This window comes from Gymnodraco acuticeps, unplaced genomic scaffold (assembly GCF_902827175.1).
Source record: "Gymnodraco acuticeps unplaced genomic scaffold, fGymAcu1.1, whole genome shotgun sequence".
Classification (NCBI taxonomy): domain Eukaryota; kingdom Metazoa; phylum Chordata; class Actinopteri; order Perciformes; family Bathydraconidae; genus Gymnodraco; species Gymnodraco acuticeps.
In genome coordinates, this window is record NW_022989748.1 from 82,463 (window position 1) to 108,116 (window position 25,654).

A 25,654-nucleotide genomic window follows, 5' to 3' on the forward strand; every position below is an offset into this window, starting at 1 on the left:
CTGCACATTGGAACAAATTATGTTGTGAAACAACAGTCAGAAGTGCTGAAAAAAGACTTTAAATGTCTGTTGGAAACTGTCAGCTCTCTAAATGCGGAGGTGTTCATCAGTGGCCCTCTACCACCAGTCAGAAGAGGAGTGGAGAGATTCAGCAGATTGTTTGCACTGAACACCTGGCTTTCAACTGCCTGTACTGACCATTCTGTCAATTTTATTGACAACTTTAACTTTTTCTGGGACCGCAGACATCTTTTTAAGGCAAATGGAGTTTGTCTGAACAAGTCAGGAGTGAAATTGTTTATCTCTAACGTATTCAACTGCGTTGAAGTCGGAAACAGTACCGAAGGAGTGGCAGACCGGGGTGGTGGTTCCCCTATTTAAAAAGGGGGATCAGAGGGTGTGTGCCAATTACAGAGGCATCACACTACTCAGCCTCCCCGGGAAAGTTTACTCTAAGGTACTCGAAAGGAGGGTCAGGCCGATTGTCGAACCTCAGATTGAGGAGGAACAATGCGGATTCCGTCCTGGTCGTGGAACGACGGATCAGCTTTTTACTCTCGCAAGGATCCTGGAGGGGGCCTGGGAGTACGCTTATCCGGTCTACATGTGTTTTGTAGACTTGGAGAAGGCGTATGACCGAGTTCCCAGGGAGTTACTGTGGGAGGTGCTGCGGGAGTATGGGGTGAGGGGGTCTCTACTCAGGGCCATCCAATCTCTGTACTCCCAAAGCGAGAGCTGTGTCCGGGTCCTCGGCAGTAAGTCGGACCCATTTCCGGTGAGGGTTGGCCTCCGCCAGGGCTGCGCTTTGTCACCAATCCTGTTTGTAATATACATGGATCGGATTTCGAGGCGTAGTCATGGGGGAGGGGGTCTGCAGTTCGGTGGACTAAGGATTGCACCACTGCTTTTTGCAGATGATGTGGTTCTAATGGCTTCATCGGTCTGCGACCTTCAGCACTCACTGGATCGGTTCGCAACCGAGTGTGAAGCGGCTGGGATGAGGATCAGCACCTCCAAATCTGAGGCGATGGTTCTCAGCAGGAAACCGATGGACTGTCCACTCCAGGTAGGGAATGAGTCCTTACCCCAAGTGAAGGAGTTCAAGTATCTCGGGGTCTTGTTCTCGAGTGAGGGAACAATGGAGCGTGAGATGGGCCGGAGAATCGGAGCAGCGGGAGCGGTACTGCAGTCGCTTTACCGCACCGTTGTGACGAAAAGGGAGCTGAGCCAGAAGGCAAAGCTCTCGGTCTTCCGGGCCATTTTCGTTCCTACCCTCACCTATGGTCATGAAGGATGGGTCATGACCGAAAGAACGAGATCGCGGATACAAGCGGCCGAGATGGGTTTTCTCCGCAGGGTGGCTGGTGTCTCCCTTAGGGATAAGGTGAGAAGTTCGGTCATCAGGGAGGGACTCGGAGTTGAGCCGCTCCTCCTTCGCGTCGAAAGGAGCCAGTTGAGGTGGTTCGGGCACCTAGTTAGGATGCCACCTGGGCGCCTCCCTAGGGAGGTGTTCCAGGCACGTCCAGCTGGGAAGAGACCAAGGGGTAGGCCTAGGACCAGGTGGAGGGATTATATCTCTTCGCTGGCCTGGGAGCGCCTTGGGATCCCCCAGTCAGAGCTGGTTGATGTCGCCAGGGAAAAGAAAGTTTGGGGCTCTCTGCTGGAACTGCTACCCCCGCGACCCGACCACGGATAAGCGGGAGAAGATGGATGGTATTCAACTGCCTACATCATCAATCTGTTCCCTCTGCCAAGGACAAGCAACAAGAGGAATCAAAACAATAAAACCTTGAAAATCTATCACTGCACCCGCCTGAGGAATGTCTTGATTATGGGAGACAAATGGAGGAGTCTCCACTGCCCTTCACCCCCCCTATCACCTCTGAGGATACTCTTCCTTCACCCCACAGCTCTCTCTACTCTCCGTTCACCCTTTCACCCTCGCCCACCCTCCTGGAGATCGCTGAACAGACGAAGGAGATACAGAGGGTTGGCACCGATTCCTTCCTGGAGTTCAAAGACCAAACTAAGGCAATACACAGGGTTGGCAGCATGTCCTTTACCCCCGCCCCTCAACGACGCCCACCAAAATCACCGCAGAGACACGCACCATCTCCCCCGTCTTCATCACCGTGCCTACGTCAACCACCTCCCCCCCTGGCAGCATGTCCTTTACCCCCGCACCATCTCCCCCGTCTCCATCATCGTGCCTACGTCAACCACCTCCCCTCCCTTCAAGAAAGCATCTGCAGTCTCCGAAGCCTGATAAGGATGTGTGTGTACAAAACGCAACAAACTCTTACTGATATGTGCTGGGTCCAGGCTCAAGGGCGTATGGCACTCTCAACTCTTTCCAGGACATGCCAAGGCCCTGCCTGCCAGTAGCTTTGCCGATATCTGTGTTGATAGATAATAGATTAAGAGCGGTGAATCAGCTTAGAAACAGGAAGTGCTCAAACGTTTGTGTGAGTTTATCAAATTTAGCAGTGATTCCATGTCAGCCACAGTTTGTCACAAAAAAACTTACTGATAGTGTATCTAACAAACTTAAACTAGCATTATTAAATGTCAGGTCTTTGGCAGGAAAAACATTTTGAATCAATGATTTTATCACTGAGCACAATCTTGATTTTATGTTTTTAACGGAAACTTGGATTGAATAAAATAACAGTGCAGCTGTTCTTATCGAATCAACCCCTCCCAACTTTAGTTTTATGAGTCAGGAAAGAATGCATAAGAAAGGGGGTGGAGTTGCTATTTTGTTCAATGATTCCATTCAATGCAGGAAGACATCTTATGGCAACTTTGCTTCTTTTGAATATGTGGCCCTTCAGCTGAAATGCTCCTCTCGAGCTCTGTTCCTAAATATCTATAGACCACCCAAATACTGTGCAAGCTTTTTTGATGACTTTACTGAACTGCTGTCTATAGTGTGTATTGACTTTGACCGTCTAGTCATTGTTGGTGATTTTAACATCCATGTTGACAACCCCCAGGACAGAGGGGCTAAAGAACTGTTTTGTGTTCTTGATAACTATGGACTGACTCAGCATGTGACGGAGCCCACGCACAATAAGGGGCACACTCTGGACTTAATTATCTCAAAGGGTCTGAATGTCTCTAAGGTTGTGGTGACTGATGTTGCACTCTCTGACCATTCCTGTGTTTTCTTTGAGAGCTCTATTTCTGTTCACAAAAATGTTCAAAAAGAGGTAACCACAAAGCGATATTTAACTGAAAACACTAGGGAAATGTTTACTCAGAATTTTTCTTCCACACTTGCCCCTGCTAACTTCTCAGTAAATGAGCTAGTAGATCATTTTAATTCAAAAATTAAAAATGTTATAGATGCCATTGCTCCAACTAAGGTAAAGGAAGTGACTGGGAAGAAAATATCTCCATGGAGAAAGGCCATGACCGTGAGAGCAGAAAAAAGAGAGTGTCGAAAAGCTGAACGTAGGTGGCGAAAAACAAATCTCCAGGTTCACTTTGAAATCTATAAAGAGAGACTTGGCCTTTATAATTTGGAATTGAAAAACGCACGACAGTCTTTCTTCTCTGACATCATTACCAAAAACAAAAACAATGCACGTGCCTTGTTTGCTACCGTCGACAGACTAACTAACCCCCCAGTGTCAGTAGCCTCTGAATTTCTATCCACCAGGGCGTCCAATGATTTTGCCTCCTTCTTCACTGACAAAATTCAGAAAATCAGACAAGCAGTCAGTGCCTCTGCATCAGGTACAGCAAATGTGTTGTCCCTATGTCCACCTAACATCAATTCAAACACCATGACACAATTCCATCAGATTAATGATAAAAACCTAGAGGACATTATTCAACTTCTGAAATCCTCCTCCTGCTGCCTTGATATTATTCCAACAGGATTTTTCAAAGATGTTTTGCCTTGCATGGCCTCAGATCTACTTCATATAGTAAACAAATCTCTTTACTCAGGTATTTTTCCACAGGCCCTGAAAACTGCAGTCATTAAACCGCTCTTAAAAATAATAATCTAGATGCTTCAGTAATGAACAATTACAGGCCCATATCAAACCTCCCATTTCTAGGTAAAATCATTGAAAAAGTTGTTTTTCAACAGTTGAGTAATTTCTTGCATTTAAATAGTTGTTCCGATGTGTTCCAGTCAGGCTTTCGTCCAAACCACAGCACTGAGACTGCTCTTGTAAAGGTCTTCAATGACATCCACTTAAACACAGACAGTGGCAGAACTTCAGTGTTAGTATTATTAGATCTCAGTGCTGCGTTTGACACTGTTGACCACAGCATATTACTAGACCGACTGGAAAACTGGGTGGGACTTTCGGAAACAGTTCTAAATTGGTTTGAATCCTACTTAAAGGACAGAAACAACTTTGTTTCTATAGGTAAATATTACATCTGAGTTGACAAATATGACATGTGGGGTACCTCAAGGCTCCATCCTGGGGCCTCTTCTCTTTAACATCTACATGCTACCACTGGCTCAGATAATGAAAAACAACAAAATAAGTTACCATAGCTATGCGGATGACACACAAATTTACGTAACAATTTCACCAGGAGACTATGCTCCAATTCAAACACTGAGTAAGTGCATTGAACAAATCAATGACTGGATGTGTCAGAACTTTCTCCAATTAAACAAAGATAAAACTGAGGTAATGGTTTTTGGAGCCAAGTCAGAACGTATAAAGTTAGCGCTGAGCTTCAGTCTGCAATGTTCAAAACAACAGATAAAGCCAGAAATCTAGGTGTAGTCATGGACTCTGACCTGAGTTTCAACAGTCACATTAAAACAGTTACTAAATCAGCCTACTATCACCTAAAGAATATATCTAGGATTAAAAGACTAATGTCACAGCAGGATTTGGAAAAACTTGTCCATGCTTTTATCTTCAGTAGACTCGACTACTGCAATGGTGTCTTCACAGGTCTCACTAAACAATCTATTAGAAAGCTGCAGCTAATTCAGAACGCCGCTGCTCGAGTCCTCACTAACACTAAGAAAGTGGATCACATCACTCCTATTCTGAAGTCTTTACACTGGCTTCCTGCGTGTCAAAGAATATATTTCAAAATACTGCTGCTGGTTTATAAAGCTTTGAATGGTTTAGGCCCAAAATACATTTCTGACCTCCTGCTAAATTATGAACCATCCAGATCTCTCAAGTCTTCAGGGACTGGTAAGCTTTCTGTCCCCAGAGTCAGAACTAAACATGGAGAAGCAGCGTTCAGTTATTATGCTCCAAATATCTGGAACAAACTCCCAGAAAACTGCAGGTCCGCTGCAACTCTGACTACTTTTAAATCCAGACTAAAGACTTTTCTTTTTGCCGCTGCTTTTAATTGAACTATTCACATCTTAAACTGCACTGTAACTTTTATCCATGTATTTTTTCTTTTAATGTTTATGTTATTATCTTTTCTTTTTAATGACTGATTTTAAATGCCATTTTCTTAATGTCTTTCGTTTTTTGTAAAGCACTTTGAATTGCCTTGTGTTGAAAGGTGCTATATAAATAAACTTGCCTTGCCTTGCCTTTGTTTTTATTGTATTCCTGGATAGATATGAGTGATGCCCATTCCTGTCTCTCTCCAGTTTCAATAAAAAAGCAATTATATCTAACAAAGAAATGTTTGGAATAGAGCCTTGGGATCACTGTGTTCCTCCAAGTGTTTACCGCCCTAAGTGGTTCAAACCAGTCTCCAGCTCTTTGATACTACAGCCCACACTCTCTCCATTGTGTCAACAGCAGCGTGCTATGAGACCACTGCTGTCCCACATAAAGCTGCGTTATTAAAAACGGTTCTTTCCACAGTGGAGAAACATTATTGATTTGACCATAACATCTCCAAACACATTGTTATTGGTCGTAAAAGCATGTAGAAGGCTTCTCTACTTAGTCAGATTCACTAAAAGTATGGGTGTTTTTTGTTCCTGTGTGACAGAGGTGTCAGTTTCAATAGGCATATCCTGTGTTTCCTAATAAATCTCAAATGATTGAAATCGGAGACATGGAACATTTTTTTCAGATATTTCATAATTGCATCCTGATGGTGCTCTATATTGTATATCAGTCCGGGACATTACTTAGTGTAAAACCACAAATACTTTGGATGAAGATCTGTGAGAACATCAAATGGGGTCAGTGCTACATCCAATAGCCCCTATTGACCTCAGAGTTCATCAGGCTGAAGACTGAAGCTGGGTTAAATCAAAGATAAGAAGTTTAGCTGTCTGGCCTGTGTGATTTGTACTCAGTGTTTCTGAATGCTATAAAGGTCATCAAATTGTGTTTTTAAGCTACTGCTACACTAGTGAAAATTTACAGGGCCAACAAATAGTTCAAATACCTGCAGTTGGGGTGTAACCCACAAGAGTAGATACGAAACTGCTCAAAATGACAGTTTACTATTTAAAATATGTCCGGTTTATTCCCTCAATTTGTAAATCACTTTTTAATTTTAAGACATGTGTAAGTAATACAGCAAATCTAATATGCAGATATTTATGGAGCAATGTTTATTCTGGCAATTTCTGGAATCTGGGTGCGTTGTGGAATCTTAACAGTCTCCGTGTGTGTCAGATGCTGGGAGGGAATGCTCTGTGCAGCAAATACATCTCACTGAACACCAGACTCTTTATTTGAGCTTCCTGTGTAAGTCCATGGTGTGCAGTATATGATAGGAAGTGGGTGGAGTATCCATTTTTCTTTTTGTAACAAAATCAAACTTGGAAGTAAAGCCTTAACTCATTTTTTAACTCCCTTTAATTGTCACTCACTTACTTCATGCTAAGAAAAGTGGTCCCAACTCTTGTCTTGAATAAAGATTGATTACATAACTATGTATGTGTAAGTGTCAACTGCCACAAACACACACATTTCTTACTTTTCAAAAACCTGACAGCCGTGTAACTCGTTTAGCCTCCTAATTTGAAAGTGTGACCATTTTGGGTGTTCCTCACTTCTGCTAAGTGCTTTTTAAGGGTTAAGTTTGACAGGTTAAGGTTGGATCTTAAGCTATTTCCTCATATGAACTCCTTATATCCGGAGAAGCAGGTCCGCACATTGTCTGGAGTTTCCCTTTCACACAAGTAGCACACAACAGGAGATCAGTCTGTGTCAGAAGTGGTCTCACTTACTGAAAATACTTAGTTTGATTTAGACGAGGGGTGGTGCCTGAGTAGGGCGTGAAAAACTGAGTCTCCTGCCATTGCCTGAATTTCTCTAAAAATGCGGACACTTCCATTCTCAAATACAGCTCTTTCAGGTAATGGCTATACAGTTGTCCACACATGCAGTTGTGATGGTTAGGGTTAGGGTATTAAAGCACAAACATGTGTGTGAGTGTCTTAAGAGCCACCGCCTTGATAAGCATCCTGTTTTTGTTGAATTTCAGCCAGGGTTTCCTTGAATCCCTGGCCTGATGTGTAGTTGTACATTCGAGCAGCAGGGACATGGAGAAATGGGTCACAGAGCAGAGAGAGACAGAGATGATTATGGCACTGGTGGTTTTGGTTTTCCTTCTCACAGTCAAGTTGTTGACTGAAGAACATCGGACAAGTTGTCCCACACTGGATGCTTTGGATCCTTAGGGAGAGACAGCAGCAAAAGCACTTTATTCCCATTGTTCGGATTCATAGTAAAATATGTAAATGCCTTGTGGTTTCAGCTCTTAAGTTTTATACATTATACTAAAATCTGACAATATTGGATAACCCCAAATAACTCAAATGTCTTGAGTAGCATCATTTCTCATGGCTGTTGCACGTCATAGTCCTCTCCCTCCCTGCATTTCCTGTTTGTTTATGTCCACTTTCTACATAACTAGTAGTTGTAACTGCATTCCTCCACATGGTAGACACATACTGTAGGATACTGTGTCATAAGAGCCAGACGGATAACAACTGTTGCAGACAAAACGTAAGGTCTATAAGTAACTAGCTTCTGTTTTAGATGAGCATTCCCCAGGCTGGTTCGCACTAAACGGTGCTGAAGAGTTTTTCTTTTCTTATTCCCCATGATGAAATCGAGGTCAGAGTTTGTGGAGGAAATTATGCAATATAGCATATTAAGAATAAAGTTGGCTGGCCAAAAAGGGACGTTAGATGGATAAGTCAAAACAAGGTTGTTACTGAGGGGGTGTTTGTTGCCAGTCTTCGCTGTATTTAGTGTCTGCTGACCTCTTCTGCATTCTGTTGATGCAATTAATTAACAGTCGTTGTTTTATAAAATGGTCAGACCTCAATGACAAGGTAGAGGTGAAGGCAGAACAGAGAAGGGCAGAGAGAACTACGCCTGCCTTTGAAAAGAGAGAGACAAAGAAATGCTGCAAAAGGGCAGAGTGGAGAGAATCAGATCGATAAATAGGAAGCTTAGTGACAGACACACGATGATAACAGTATCAGTAGATGTGCAGATCTAGCCTCTGGCAGGTTGCATTATGGGGTGGGTGACGGTAGTGCTGGCATCAACCCAAATATCATTTTAGTTGCCAGACTGCTTGTGGTGAAATATTGCCCCATCTGTGCTGTAACTCCAGCAGAGTCTGTTCCCAAACTGCCAGAAAGATTGTGAAAGTCAAAGGTTGTCAAGCGGATACAGCGGGAGAGGTGACACAGCAAGTTTTCCATGTGATTCTGTGGTTCATCAGTGAAGTGTTTAGAACCTTCCTGAACACGATAGTGACAATGAGAGACAAATTATATATCTGATATTAACTTTATACTGCGTGCCAAAAGAAGGTCCTGTTCAATGTCATTTTCCAAACAAGCATCACACAACAATGCAGCTTCTTGATAATGTTCTCCATTTGGCCTCACACAAGCACACGTTGTATTCACATTGACGCAAGCAAACCAGACTAAGCTTTTATTAACTCTCGAAATAGAATCATCAGTTTTTGCAAAGTCATCGTACGCACTAGAGAACACACACTGTGACGGACAGTCTTTGCACGTGCACATGCATGCTCACGAGCACTGTCTGGTGCAGCTACAGTGATAAATGACTGCCGCCTGACTGTCTCCATGAACACCTGGCCTTTCTCCCCTGAGCTGCTTCTCTTTCTCTCTCTGTATCCTAGAGCCTGCTTGAACCACAACAAAATGTACGGAAAACACAGGATAACCTTGACATGATCATTTCTCCAGAAGTTAAGAGGCTCCCTAAAGTCCACTAATCTCTATGGCTTTACTTTTTCAGGGAAAAGATGCCAGCTTTCCCTTTTCTGCAGCACTTTGATACATATACACCTATCACCTACATGAGATTAACAGGATTTGAATGAAGTAACCATCTTACTGTTGTTAGTGGTTGTGTCTTAGTTTAAAGGGGCAGGCCCCAGATTGACTGTCACATTATGAAACTAATTGCAAATGTCTTCCTGAAGTCAAGAGTTACAGACTTGTTGCATTTGCCTGTACTTTCCTATCTACTGTACTTTACCTGTTTTTAACCAAATGGAGATGCTGGGGATTGAACCCAGGACCTCATACATGCGAAGCACGCGCTCTACCACTGAGCTACATCCCCTGTATAGAACATGTAAAATATGATATTTACAGCAGATCTATGGTCTGTCAAAGTCTTTATGTAACAATATAGTACAGTCATATTGCAGAATGCATCTAAGCTCTTCTCAAAATGATATGGTGTCTGCATGTACACTAGTCAAGACGGCATCTTTCACACAATGACTTCTTTACATATTGCAGAGCTGCAGTGACTCAGCTGTGATCAGAAACAGGCTGCTTTAATGAATGCAGCCTTGTTGAAAACTGCACATCTCGGATTCTATAAATGGTGTGAATGTCAGTGAATCACAGGAGGGGTTCGCATGTGAACGATTCCACTCCTAGAAAGTTGTTCCATCATCAGAAATAGACATTTCGCTCAAAGAGACAAATCTCCATACCGATGTTGAGTAGTTCATCTTTCCATATCTAAAGTATCTTGATATGGTACATACTGGGATGCTGTAGGCTTGAAAGCCACCAGCGCTTCATGTCACAGTGCTTTGAACTCCTGCATTCCAATGTGACACCATTTCTCCACAGAAAATGTCATCATTTGATATTGTATTAATGATACTGGTAACTGTCTCTTTTTTTTATCTCTGATCATAATGAGCATAGTATAGCTTCTGTTAGTCATCAACAAATTACTGAGTGCATTGCATTTATCCTTAAAGCCAAACAAGTGTGTGTATGTCCTTTGTCTAACCTATTTTTTAACATGTTTGACTGCTTACATGGATGTTTTCTAACATGCAGTAATCCTATTTCAGTGCCTTTGTTGGCAAATGCCTTTGTTTACATAGGGCTACTAGAGGTTACAATGTAGAGATTACCTTGAAGTGTTGTGTTCTGTTTGGCTAATCAAAGCAGCTCAAACACACTGTGTGTGAAATATATTTGTAATGAATACAACCCAATTGTTAAAACAGTATTTGCTTGACAGCTAGTATGACACTCAGGAATGTTCTATATGTTTTATAAACAGCTTGTTTCCATATATCACAGGAAACACAGGAATTATTTTATAACCTAAACTATTTTAAAGTCCGGCCTGGAGATGCTGGGGATTGAACCCAGGACCTCATACATGCAAAGCATGCGCTCTACCACTGAGCTACATCCCCTCTGAATACCAGCAATCCCATCAACTATAAATGATACAAGTCACCAATACGTTTAGACAAGATGCATGTTTTACATGCAACTTCCCAGTAGGGCACTATATGACAGAGGAGGTTAAGGAAACATTGATAGACAGTGCTAACAAGCATGGAGACAGTTATGCTGTTAGGCAACTGTCACAACATGTCAGACTCGCCATCTTGTTTTTTGTCTGAAGTGCTCGTAGAAAAGCCTTGTATGTTGAGACGTGATTTGTTGTTTCTTATGTTATTTACAAGAAGTGGAAATGCTGGGGATTGAACCCAGGACCTACCACATGCGAAGCATGCACTCTACCACTGAGCTACATCCCCGAGGTGTCAATGTGTAGAAGAAAAGCTGTGATGAGCCCCTACGTTAATTGTTGAGAGTTGGAAAGACAATTGGGAAGTTTCAAATATTGTTTGATGGGAGGGAAGGTTGTGCCATTTTCTAGTTAGTTACAGGTAACCACTGTATCTTCTGAACTCTATGCAGCAAGAAGTGGAGGTGCTATTGTTGTGTTGTCTTCTGTTCTGCAAGGTCACAGCAGAGGCCTGTACTACGAAGCAGGATTTTCGCTTAGCCGGCTAACTTCAGGGATAACTCGGGGTTTCCGGTCCTACGAAGCTGGTTCTCTTTTTAGCAGGCTAGATCTCCATGGTAACTTATGCTTAGCGGCTAACCTGCCCCGGAGCAGGTTAGGTTGCAGGCTAAGAGCTCAACTCAGTGAAAGCACTGCCTGCTGACCAATCAGAGCTCAGTGTGCGGAGTTTAAAGCGATCAAGTCATATTACAGGAGAAAGGAAATACAGAAAAGCTGCAGTCGCAGGAAAGACGCCCGGCAAAAATCACCGACTGTGTGAATGTGAACATTAATAGAATATCACCTTCATCTTCAGAGCAATCTGACTATTATAACATTAGCGTTAAGAAAGCTTACTTAAATATCTGCCACAACATAAGTAACCGGATCAGAGTAACATTAAGTACAGTCCGCGGCATATCAGTTCATAATGTATCATATTTTCTTATCTGAGTCAGCTGAGCCGTATCTGGCCGTGCAACACTCACAGTGTCACATAGGCCTACTGTATGCAGAAGTATTATTTTAAGCAACACATGAAGTTGACGAAACACTCGAGACAAATGTAATTAAAGTCAGATCGTGTCTTAGACGGGGCAGTGATATCATAAACCTGTTAATGTACGCATTCAAACACTTGTTCTGTTACCAGCTGTATTCACCTTGCAGGTGCAGACTATGTGGCTTTGATCCTGGATCAAGTGTTTAAGTCATGGATGTTTAAAGTTTAACTTCTTCATATGTCTAATATTATAGTTTACTTTTCATTCAGGAAGTATGACGCTGCGCTGTCAGTACGCTTCTCCATGTTTGTGATTGGTCGAATGCTCCAAATACCACCCCTTTCATGTGAATGCGCACCTAACTAGATAGGAAACGGCTGGCTTGAGCGATCCACTTGATAACCAGCGTCGTAGTACAGTTTAGCGAGAGCGCGTATGTTTTGGATTAGGCCAACCGGCTAACTCAAACATATCCAGGTTAGGTTGAACCAGCTTCGTAGTACAGGCCTCTGGTCTAAAGAATCTCTGTGTGTGTTTTATATAATAATAATAATATATTTTATTTCTATAGCGCTTTTCTTGAACCCAAAGACGCATATATAAGCATAACGCATATCAGATGGAGATGCTGGGGATTGAAACCAGGACCTCACACATGCGAAGCATGCGCTCTACCACTGAGCTACATCCCCTCTTCTAAGGACTTTTAATCTGTCTGTATTTGTTCCGTGTGAGATGCTGAGAGCTACATCAGTATCAGTGTATCTGAATGTGCATACCTTGTGTGTGCCACAGTCTTTATTTATTTTCCTTGCTTTTCTGCATATTATTAAAATCTGAATGCAAATAAGTATTATTCTGTAATTGTTGTGTAATCCCTTTTTTCTCATGCTTTATAATAAGGTGCAGTTTTATGAAAATCTATGTGACGGATGCTTCTAAAAACTCCCTGTTAATCCTTTCAAACTGCTTTCTAAATCTGTTTGCTCATCATCATATTTTGACAAATATTCATTCAAACTGTTGAAGTCTTTTTCACATCACTTCTCAGCTTTGTCAAAGCTTTTATTTCATTCAAATACTCAGTTTGCAAAGGCTTCTCAATCTGACAACAGCACAGTCATTCCATCTACGTACATTTAATCCCCAAATCCAGGTTTCAAGTGACAGACGTTTTTCTATTCAAACACCACAGAGCGTTTTTAGAGATTGCCTTTGAAGGTTGTGTATTATTCCGTCATGATCTGTCCTCTATCAATCCACCCGCCCGTCTCACATCAATGAACTCCTTTATTGCTTTTACTTTAGCTCTGAGGTAAACATTATTTCCTAATACATACACAAACACAGCCGACTGCTCCTTCAAGAGGTTCACAGCTGAGAATATACTGAACACAACCATCATATTTCCAATGAACCCAAATATTACTGTTTGTCTTAAACACAAATGACTTGCTTCCCCAGTACACTCTCACGTCATGAATAAATATGGAGATGCTGGGGATTGAACCCAGAAGCTCATACATGCGAAGCATGCGCTCTACCACTGAGCTACAGTACATCCCCTCCATTGACATGCATCATATTTAAACTGCAATGTCTTAAATCTGTGATAAAAAAAGATGATGTTCAGTTATTTTATATTTGCAAACTATATCACCATTACAGAAGCTTCCTTTCCATAATGTCTAATATTTCATATCGAATTTTTATTATTGAAACATTTACAGGTAGATCTTGAAAATACTGCATCCAATTTGTATTTGTAATGTTTGGTTGCTTTGATTAATTTTCAAAATGAACCTGAACTGCAATATGTTCATATGTTCAGAATATGTGACTGCACATGCAAATTATTACATTACATTCAATTTAAGGAATTTATTTTTAAAAGTTTATTTTTGAGCTATAATGTCCATATGGACGGGTGTTACATAACTTGTATATCTTTCTGTTGATATATTTAGATTTGAATAGGCTTTGAATTAGGTCCTCCTAGTGTAAATGGTACATCATAATCTAATTACCAGAGTAGCTCAATATTACAAAACCACACATAAAGGAGTCTGTTCCCCTTAAAACTCTGCTGGGATTTTTCATATCTTTCTGATTAAAAATACGTGTATTGTGTTTCGACAATGCATAAACAGTGTTTGTCATTTAGAGATGGAAAGCAAAATATATGCATACAAATGAGATAGTGGTCTGTTCTGATTGTATGTACAAAGAGAACACTTTATTACAAAGAACACAAACAAACAATAACAACGACTAAAGTAATCCCCTACATTCACTGTCAGTGAGTCTCATACACAAGATTATTATCAGGAACATTGTTAGATGAATATACTGTATGCGTGTAATACATATGCACAAACATGCAGCAAATACCTATACTCATACAAATCTGCTGTATACACACTCATACATACATATGCTGCAGATAGGCTATACCAATAGCAGATGGTTTTATAGTGTGTGGAATGTATTAATAAAAGGTTCCCAGGCTTCCTGAAATGTCCTGTTTTAATATAAAAGTGAATATCTGATCTTTTCAAGTTTCATGCAGGACATAAGGTCTGTCAACCATTGTGAGTGAGTGACACTGTCCCTCCACTTAAGCAGGATGGCTCGACGAGCTAGGAGGAGAGCAAAGGACAGAGATCGCAGCCGTTCTGCAGTTAAATACATCTCCTTTCTTATAACCCCAAATATGGCAGCCAGAGGATTTGGAATCAGTTCAGTACTGAACACCTGGGATAAAGTTTGAAAGATCTCTGTCCAGTACATACTGAGGCGAGGGCAGGACCAGTACATATGAATGAGAGAGGCTTCAGCAGTTTGGCATGTATCACAGTTTGGACTAACATCAGGATACATTTGGGATGTTTGAGTTTTGAAATATGAGCTCTATGTACCACTTTGAACTGAATTAAGCAGTGACGTGCACATAGAGAGGTGGAATCAACCCGTTTAAGTATAGAAGGCATGTATCTACTGGAAGCGAAAAGCCCATATCCACCTCCTGAGCTTATCTGTGGAGAGACACCTGAGATCTGACACCTTGTTACAGAGGGCTGAAATAAGTCTGTTCTGGGACGGTTTAAGGAGAGGACATCTTTTTTTTTATATCTTTAAAGAGACAGCGTGACAGATTTTTCAAAACTACTTTAAATCCAAATTTAAAAGCACAGGTAAGAATACCAGAATGTATGAGTTTGTAATTAAATGTAGAATTAAATTCACATCAAGACACATTACTGGGAGAACAAAGAGCTCATGTTGAGAGCGATTTTGCTCTCCGGAGCATTTGAGCTAAAGGTAGAAGCAGTCTAAAAGCATATCTCGGACAGATAGCTCTTTCAAACTGACACCCAATCAGAGATCCTTGGATCCATCTCAAAAGAAAAGGATTACAGCTTATTATATCTCCGCTAATCCTCTCCCACTTTGTGCAATCTATCTCTCTCTTCCTTTTCTCAAACTGCCCACAGCCCTGGCTCAGTGTTTCCCCCTCCAGATTTCTCTTTTCTTCTCATATCTGTCCTTCCAGTTTGTTCAGAGAGATAAGTAGCTTTTACAAGGGATGGATGACAGTTGTGGTTAAGACTAAGAGAATAGAAGAAGTGTGGGTAACAGAGAGAGAAAGCATGTTGGTGTGTTGAGTACAAATGTGTCTGTTTATCATCATTTCCTCCTACCATTTCACTTCTCTTTGAATCATTCTCCGCTCCACCGGATCTGCCTTGCTCCATCAAAGTGTAACAGAGGGATGAGAAGACGTTCTTCCTCTTTCCTTCTTTTCTCTCTCCAGCAACTTAATTACCTCTCCTCCTCCTCCGCCTCCCTTTTGCTCTTAATCTACGTCTCTTCTTAGGAGGAGAAATTATTAGCCATGTTTTGTCTTCTTCTTCTGTGAAGTATCCCATTTCCTCTGCTTTCACCTTATCTCTCTTGTTTTACCACATAGCATGATGAATTAACATAGATGTATTGTAATCTACTTCAAAATGCTGTTTCTTTTTAGAAATGGGTCTGCTTAGATTAAAACTCCATCGAGGCAAATGCTACTTTCAAATGCTTTTTTTGCTCTTTAGGTGGGCACAATCTTTGAATGATTCACTTCCACATGAATGAAGTTATGTTTAGCGGCCTCAAACGGTGATATTAGTTCAGCATGTCATTGTCACAAAGAAGAAAATGACGAAACTATACATACACACTGAGGGGAGCCTGCTTTCCGTCTACACACACAGATCACAATGTATACATGTTGCCAGGTTGGCGGGTGTTTTGTGTAATCATGTTAGCTGTTACTGCCTGCAGCACTGATGCCTTTCTCTATCTTTGTCACTGCCACCTTGAATATGCATGTTTTCAGAAGGGTTTTCCCTCCCTATTTGCCTCCTGCAGAACACTTAAGCCATTCCCACACCCCACACAGTTGCACTTGGATCAGCGTTCATCCCGTAAATCCATTTTGAGTCGCAGGAATAATGACTTCCAAACATTTACTCTCACTTGAGAGAAGCATTATAATTCACTGGCCCTTAGCCAAGACTTATAAAAGGGTGAGACAAGTCTTCACCCTGAGGGCTCAGAAGCAGCCTTATTTCTTGAAGTACATTACAATAAAAAAGAGAAACTTCATCAGTTCCCGAGAGGAAGCTTCTCCTCTCCCTTCACTCCCCAGGGAGTTACAGAGCAGTAACCTTGGAACTTCTTCAAAGATGCTTCTGCAGAGGGAGTGCAGGCAACTTTGGTTTTAATCTGCTCAGCTTTCAAAATAAAGATGAATAGAGTCATACACTGGACTTAAAATAGAATTGTGCATATGACATAGCTACTTTAGCTTGTCAAAAATGTTTTGCTAGCGAGAAACATATGTAATGAAAATGTTATTCTCCACCAGTAAAAGTAGCCAAATTCTCAAAATGTTGAACGATTCCTTTTAAGAAGTTTCCTCATTCTTAAACTGTGTCTTAAAACAATAGTGAAGTGTCTGAACAATGCAACAGCTTATACGTGGTGTAATAATTACTACTGTTGATGTTGGCTATTCAAATAACTTTAAATGTAAGTTATCAGGGGACAAGTCTAGACTTTTTCTTAATTTAAAAAAAGTGTATTCTCTGAAATTGAAATGAGGTGGCCGTTGTCAGAGTTGAATAAATGTCAAGTGTTTTTATTCTTAAATTCTGAGGTTGTATTATTATTCTTACACGTCAACACTCTCTGGTTGTATGCCATTGATCTGTAGCTGCAGTCTCAGTAAATGTAAACATTTCAATTAGTTTAAAAAGTTTAAAATGTTATCATGACTTGGGAGTAACTAGATGTATGGTATTTCAGAGATGCTCAGTACATCAATCCTGTGAAGTGTAAACCCAACTCCTATGGGATGTTAATAAACACCATTCCTACATTTTTGTGTAATTGGTTGTGTGTAAAAACACGACTTTCTTCTCAGCTACGACTTCAACCACACACCTGGAGTCATTCAATCCGTGGTCTCCCTCTCTTTGACTTTCTCTCAGTTAGTTTTCCATCGTAGTCAGCTAGTTGAGTTTAGTGTGTGGCGGGTGAACGGGAGGAAACCCCACCCAGACCTGCTGACACACACACCCAACCACAGCTACTGCAAAACACACACGCACAGGAAACACTCGTAAATGCAACAGCAAGAATGCAGAAGGAAGGAGGAAAACTCTAGATCTAAAATATAGTTTCATATAAAAGGTGCATGAGTTATAGGAGTGCATGCTTTTGATCTTGCCACACACACACATGCTGCCAAGGTCAAGCTGTTCACACCTCTGTGTGTGTAGCAGGGCAGCAGGTGGTGGTACAGATGGAGACTGGCATCACTCTTCACACCGGGATGTGGAACATAATATATTACTCCCACACTGAGAGATGTGCTCCGCATCACGCACAGATAATACTCTTCCTAAAATCGTGTTTGTCCGTCATGTGTTCATTTTAGATTTTAAACAGTTTGAAGCCCAATTTGTTAAAAGGTCATGACTAGATTTAATGGAGATTCATAACGTTAGGGTGGAGTATTCCTGTGGTTTACAGATACATGTTTTGCAGATCAAAGGAGGTATTTCAGTCATTCCTCTATTACAGTTACTTCCAGAACAACAGATGTTTGCTTGAATAAAGAGCAAGAGAGGGTGTTGCTAAAAATATGCTATCTGTTTTCACTTCTGTGCCTTAGCTTCAGAGAATTCCAAATAGCCAGGATTGTTTTTCTATCACAAACAGCAATTAAAGTCACTTCTAATGTGTTCCATTTGCCTGAGGTTAGTTTAAATTGTAACGGGCACAGACATGAATCTAACCCTGTGCTATCTACAACATCAGTTAATCCGTCTCTACCGTCCAAAGATATCCCTCAATCACATCTCATTTCCTTCCTCTGCACAGACACACTTTCTCTTCCCCCTCTCACTAGTTTCACATTCATTTGCCCGCTCTTCCTCATCCCACTTCCCTTTTCTACCTTCTCTCTATTTCTCTAATTCTAAGAGGACAAATCCTTGTGTGTGTCTTTCTCTCTTCCCGTCTTCTTTATCTGTATCTGAGCATAAACAGATAGACTTTGTGTCTCTCATCCTGGCTTTTAAGCCACTTAAGGGAAGCAAGGTAATTTCTCCTATTCACTTTGGAGAGGTTTGTTATGTACTATCGCCTCTCTGATCTCCCCATCCTGCTCCCATCTCCTCTCTTATACTGTCACCATCATCTATCCACATCTTTTTTTATTCTTTTAGGAATGAGAACTCTTGTTAATTCCTAGAAAGCTTTCATCATAAGTTGTATGCAATACAAATTCAATCAACTCTTTTCATTAGTAGGCTGTTTTGATCTCTCTTTTCCTTACATCCTCTCTTAAGTGCCTCCATGACCGTCTGCAGGGCTCCTCTCATCCTCCATCCTCTTTTTTTTCAAGTGCTTCAAAGAAGTGGTCCAGCTGCCATCCTCTGAGTGTCTGTGTCCTTCTCTTCCATCTCTCCTGTTTCCACATTCTGCTTGAAACCAGGCAGTTGATCTCCTGCAATGACTCTACTATCTGTTGATCTGTCTCATTCCAACATGATTCTTTTTCATTTACATTGTTGCAAAAGCCAAAGTTTATATAATAAGTTGGATCTTATTTTGGTGAGCGGACACATTGGGGTCGCCGACAAGAAGCGTAGTATTATCAGCAATATTTTTAAGTGGGAAGACAGGAACTTATATTGATGATTTTATTATCTTTTACCCAAACATATTTTTTATTTAGGATCCAATCTGAATTTAAGTACAATTTTGAGATACTTGTATTTTTACTCCACTACATTTATTTAATATCTTTAGTTACCTTGCAGATCTTGATTAATGATGTGAAATGTAATCCACACTTAAATAAGGTTTTAGTTAGTCACAAGCTATAGGGATGTCCCGATCACCTTTTTTTTGCTCCCGATCCGATTCCGATCATTTGATTTTGACAATCTGCCGATAACGATTTTTCCCGATCCGATCTTTATGCAATGCATTAAGAGAGAAAAAAGGTAACAGATCGAACACGATGAATTCAGCTATCTTGGCTGTTATTTTGTTGGCCTTTTCACTGTTCTGGGGCCGTTTCTCTTTCCTTTTAAAAGTCTCCGCCTTGCAAACATTGCATCTGGCTGTTACACTGCCTTCACTTTCAATTTTATAATACTTCCAAACTGCTGACATTTGCTCTGTCCCGACTCCCGAGTCACCAGCTGAACGTAGCCTCTCGTTAGCTTGCTGCTACTATTAGACACTGCGCCCACTCTGTTGCCAGCTTTGAGAGAAATAAGCAACCAGGTCTAAACAAGCCCAAAAGAAGCAACACATACATGATGTTGTGTAATTGTAAACCAAAACTAAGGCCTCAGGATGACTTTAAGACGTGAACATGGTCATTTTTGTTTTGTAACATTAAATTAAATAATACAAATATTTTATAAAAAAAAAAAAATCCTGATCCCCGATTTTTTTCTCCCGATTCCGATCTTTTGAAAATCACGTGATCGGCTCCGATCCCCGATCATGTGATTTGATCGGCTCCGATCCCCGATCACGTGATCGGATCGGGACATCTCTAACAAGCTACCCTCAGTATACAACGTCATTCAAACTAGCTGCACCTTTACCAGCTTTGATAACACTTTAATGCATCAATAACTATAATCAAAACATATCATCAATATTATTCTAAAATTGACTAATCTGCATAATGAGTACTTTTGATACTTTAAGTATATTTAGATGCTAACACTTGTGTACTTGTAATAAAGTATTCCTTCATTCTGGTACTTATACTTATACTTAAGTACAAGATCTGAGTACTTCTTCCACCTCTGAATAGAAACAATGTGGTACTGATCTAGTGTACAGTATGCATCTTGGCCGTTATAACTAACACACGTTTTGTTTTTGTTTCTTAATTTTAAGCTCATTCAAAACTAATGAACCAGCACTTACTGTGGTTTGGCTTATTGAAGGGAAAGTACTTAATGTAAGTCGCTTAGGATAAAAGTGTTAGCTAATTAATTGAGCCATCATAAAAAGGATTTCCCCTTTTTTTGGAATTTCTCTTAACTTTTTGTCACCATATCTCTTCTTTTGTTCCTCTTCTCTTGCTCATCTGCCTTAATGATGATGGCCATATAACAGAACCCTTGTCCTCGTGCCCTTTTCAAGTGTCCGTCCTCTATAATTTTCCCCTTGACTGCTTGCATGTCTTTATCAGAAGTGACTGCGAGGCAATTAGGTCACACAGCCGCTGGTGTTTGGAGAGCGTTTCAGTGAGTGTTTCAGACCAGATGATCAATGTCCTGTTTGTCACAGTCTCATACGCCATCAATGAGCTATTCATCATTAATGCTCACACACACTCTGACAGACAAGGACAGAGAGCGTGCTGTCAATGTCGCTCCGTCAGAGGGAAATTCCACCGACAGACATTCATCAGAGCTTCTTCGTACTTATGTACACTTTGTGAAAGTGTGTTAGTGGAGGCCTACTGCCTCACCCCTAATGCAAATTGACACATTAATGCCAAGTAAAGGTCTTTTTTTATATAAAGAGAGGTTTTCTAATAGTTAGAAAGGCATTATGGGATACCTTTCATGGTTTATTTCACCGGAGTTATTCATTCTGATAATGCTGTGTGATTTGGGAATATGTTCTAACAATAAGTCCAACTTATTTGTACTGGTATAATAATAGATGAAAGCAATAACCATTGGTTATATGTATATAATCAAGTACTGTACTCAAATACAATTTTGTGGTTTTTACTTGATTATTTCCATTTTATGCACCCTTATAATTGTATTTTACTTGTTTTCAGAGGTACATATTGTACTTTTTACTCCTCAACACCTTTAAAATAAACTACGAAAGAAGCTAATTTGAATCCAGCTTACATTAAAGCTTAGATTTTACTTGGTAATGCCAACATTTATGGGAAATGTAGTTCTACATTGCTTAAAAGCCTTCATGGAGATTTTCAGCATTACACAGCACATTGTCCATTATCTGGACCCAGTAAGCTAGACCAGGTGCATACCTAAATGAATTAGTGTAAACAGGGTTGTAGAGTAGTGCTCTGCTTCCTCTTCCGATGCTGCATTAGCGTCACTAGTTTCCCCGCAGAAGCTAATGTTACATTGGTCGATGGTCATGAGGAGGACAATGCACTCGACCTAATGCACACAGTAAAAAGAAACATTACTGGGCGTGGCTGACAGAAGGAAATAAGGGTCTGCAAAAGGAATAGCAAAGGGATGGTCAATAAGGAGAAGATACAGAACTACAGAAAGCAGGGAATGTAGATATCTGCCCAGATTTATATGGTAATATCAAATGCAAAGCAGAAATAATTGCCTTTCTTTGGAGGTTACTTTCCATACAGGCCATTTTAAAATTAAAAGTAAAAGACTTACAAAAGAAAAAATTCGAACTTTATCTAAAAAACAATAATCATTCACAAGTGTCTCCTGGGAAATCACAGCAAAGTTGAAGTCATTAAAATTCCCCTTTAATCAAAGAGTGGTTTAAGGTTATTTGCGCGCATGTGTGTGGAGGTGAATCACAAATATGCTTCCAAATTATATTCAACCAAGCAGAGATTCAGCCTCTAAGGTGTGAACTAAAATAATAATGTTGTGCTGTCAGTGTGCAACATCTGGAATCCTAAACAACAAGTCATCTGGACAGGAAAGACTCTCCGATCCTTAGACAGGTGGAGACAGAGGAGAGATGCTAATGTGAAGAGCAAGCGAGGCATTAGCAGCTTTACAGGATGTGTGTTTGCACGGAAGTGATGAGTTAGTAATTGGAGCTCACTTCCTGATATTAAGGTCCAAATTGGATAAAACCATTTTGCTTTTATTTTGGTCATTTCCATTTTGTTGCATGCTTTTGTCAGCAGATAGGAAACCTTGATAGTATGAAGTTATTTTAAGATGATCAAAATACATAATATGTTAGTATAAATAAATGGAAGATCCTAACAATTAAAATGCTAAATATGCAATACTTAGTTCAACAGATTCATACTTGGTATTTAAAAAATAAGATTGAAATATAACACAATAATGTTAAAGGACACCTATCATGCTATTTTTAGGCAATAGTATAGGTCTCTGATATATCAAAATATATAAAAAACATGTCTATGAAGTATTTTGCTCAAAATACTCATGCTCAAAATTTTTTTTAGAAAAAAATAAAAAAGGAGGGGTCTGAGGTCATGCGGGACCCGGCAGCTACTGTCTAAACTAAATACTGCCGTGATGAAACGCCATATCAAGGATTATCTCTGAAACAGTATGGAGCTCAAAGGCTTTCTCTCTTGCCGGTATACCACAAGGTGAGTTCCTTTTTACTTCCTGCTTCTTCACACACATGCTCTCCAGTACAGGTTAGCTCTGAGTGTTAGCGATGCTAATGTAAACACCGACCATATTACGTCCAAAACAGTCGGGCATTGTTTCTGATAGCAACGTTTCTGATAGTGCTGTGGGTCCGCATTTCAGATATTACGTCATATCGGACGCAAATCTGGATCAGCTCCGTTGTTCCCCCGTTTTTAGAGATTTGGGTACGGAGGAAAAGAGAGAGGGTTTTATTTCCTGACGCTGCGTGAGTTCCCTGACACACCGGGGACACATGTTGATGTATAAAAGACATCAAAAAGTGCATTTTGCATGATAGGTCCCCTTTAAAAGATAACAGTAAGGATTTGTATATGATATCATAACTGTATGCTCACGTGTAGATGATCCTCCCTTCATTCATATTTAAAGCATTATGTTTGACTCAAACGTGAGTCATGAGTACTACAACACACACACACACACACACACACACACATGCTTAATGAGATCCTGCTGACACCCTGCACGCTTACCTCAGCATGTGTGTCACACTTTATCTTCTCCCGTAAACACACACACAGCACATGCTAATGAGATGCAGGAGACTTTAAGGTCAGAGGGACGGGTCACTTTGTCTGGCTCAGGCATTTTAATCTGTTCTTACAACAAAGTGAGAAAGAAAGAAGGGATATAGACCACACAAATGATAACACATGATTGATTTTTTTATTAATCTTGCATACCGGCAGATATCGCACACTTAACGAACTCAGCGCAGATTCAGAAGCGGGAGGATTTAGCCCTGTAAACACATTCCTCATGGAGATCAGCAACACTTCAGCTACCTGTCTCTCTGAGAAAGAGGTTAACTGCTCTCCCCTCTTCTTCTCTGCTCTGTGGAAACCAGAAGTACACATAAGATAGAGTGTCTTGAGTTATTTATACGGCTGCTGCGAGACAAAATACACCTCAATTTCTTTATCTACTCTCACACATACACACTCTGTGGTCTAATTAAAATCATCTCATCCCTCGCCAGCCTTACCCATCCATCTCTCCCCTATCTAATCCTCTCTCCTGCCCTCTCTTTATTGGTAATTTATACTTTCTACCGCCCTTTTCTCTCCATATTTCTTCCTCTCTACTCTCCGTCTCCTCCCCTCTACTCTCCTATCCCCCAGACGGACATTATCGGAGGGAATGGCGATTGATTTGCTTCTACTTGCTTTCCTCTGTTCTCCTGTCAAGGCTGTTTCTCTTATCTTGGCATTACAATTTCCAGAGAGGAAAGAACACATCACTCCTTTGACAGAACATGTCCTTGTGAGGTCCCTTACCTCAGCTTTTACTTTTATGTCTCTCTTTCTAACAATGTTGGGCAAATGGAAATAGATTTCTGCTCCTTCCACCTCTTTCTTTTTCCTTTTACAGCAAGTTCATATTAATCCAAAGTATCAAATAATTCCCACCAGTGCTTTAATCCAAAACACTGTTAGAGCAAATGCTATAGTCATGACTCAGAGTTGAAATCCAAGTATTATGACTTAGCTGGATGCTTCTTTGACGCATGAAAGAGAACTTGTATCCAAAAGTGCCACGAGTACATGATTTGTTATCTCCTCTCTTCGCCTTCACTCAGCAGGGATCTGACTACAAGCGTCCATCAGCAAAAACCTCACAAAAACGTTTCTCCACCCTCAGATAAAGTACTTATTTCTGGATGAAGCACTTTGGGAAACTTTGGCCCAGACCCTGAAATAGCTTCCGTACTTTAGCATCCTCTGTCAGATGAAAGACATATTTTATTCCAGGACAGTTCTTTCTAAAAGTTCCCGCCGGGGAGAGTTTAAATACTTTCCTTCATCCATCTTCTCTGCTTTTTCTCAAGCTTCTCTATCTCCTCTCCCTTGAGCTCCATTAGTTATCTCCTGATGGGTCATTAACTATTAAACACCAGAGAGAGGGAAAGGGAGAAGAGGGGCTTAGTGAAAGGTTTGTGTCTAGTTTGCAATAATAAATGGACATTGGGGGATGACATCAGAGGAAGTGATAAGTGGGAATCACAGTGCTGCTGCTTTCTGTCCTGTGGCGTAAGGCGTATTATACAAAGAGATATTTACATTAACATTTCAAAAAAATCCAGACAATCAACTGATTTCAGAGCACTACACAGGCTGCTTTTTCTCTGCATACACAGTTCACATCCAAAAGTTCACATCCAAAAGTTCAGCCCCTTCTTCTTCCCCTCAGGAAATCAGTGGCAGGCCTTCTCATCCAGTTGAGCTTAAGAAGGGTTTTGGATGATCCAGAGACAGTAAAGCCCTCAGATGACACCAAGCTCAAAGAGGCTTCAGAGTCTGAGTCACAGAGGCCATACTGTGGTTTAGTTTATTGGGGTGTTGCTGCCACCTAGTGGTCATAGACTGGCTGGAATGTACTCAAGGTACAAGGCTTTTATTGTTGTATTTATTTAAATGATCAGGTCACAGGCTCCTCCAACAGTGCAACACAATAAAACAGATAATAGTGCAAGTAAATAAAATAAAATTGAATATAATAGAAATTGTGCAGAATAGTCTTCTATATACAAGTAATTCAAATATTGATATAAATATATATATATATATCAGAATCAAGATAACGGCGGGGTGTTGTTGCAGGAAGTCCTGACGGAGAATACTTTTGCTGTAGTACAGGGGTGCACATAACTGGTACCCAGGTTATGTGCGTAATCTGAAATGCGTACCGTCACTTGTGTCACAAAGCGCATTAGCGTACCGACGTACTTGTGAAGCTTTTCCAGAAGGCGGTTAGATCACCGGACGACAGAGTCGGTCTCCGTGTGCACAGACAGGGCTGCTGTTAACGTCGGTCTGTACATCGGAATTGTGCCAAAACTACGCCAACCGGCTGCGGAGGGAGACTCCCCCCCCCCCCCCCTTCACTGGAGAACTGCGCTAAAACAGCTGATCACAACGTTCACACTCTGTGG

General features: G+C 40.8%; 1 protein-coding gene and 3 non-coding genes across 4 annotated transcripts in view; 1 reads left to right on the forward strand and 3 right to left on the reverse strand.

Moving 5' to 3' along the window:
* Positions 1 to 25,654, forward strand: part of m1ap (meiosis 1 associated protein) — a 54,288-nt gene that overhangs the window by 18,301 nt on the left and 10,333 nt on the right. The window lies entirely within an intron of this gene.
* On the reverse strand, positions 9,468 to 9,539 carry trnaa-cgc. Its single transcript has one exon. It is a non-coding gene; the product is annotated as a tRNA-Ala (tRNA).
* trnaa-ugc lies at positions 10,576 to 10,647 on the reverse strand. Its single transcript has one exon. It is a non-coding gene; the product is annotated as a tRNA-Ala (tRNA).
* Positions 12,373 to 12,444, reverse strand: trnaa-cgc. The gene has a single exon. It is a non-coding gene; the product is annotated as a tRNA-Ala (tRNA).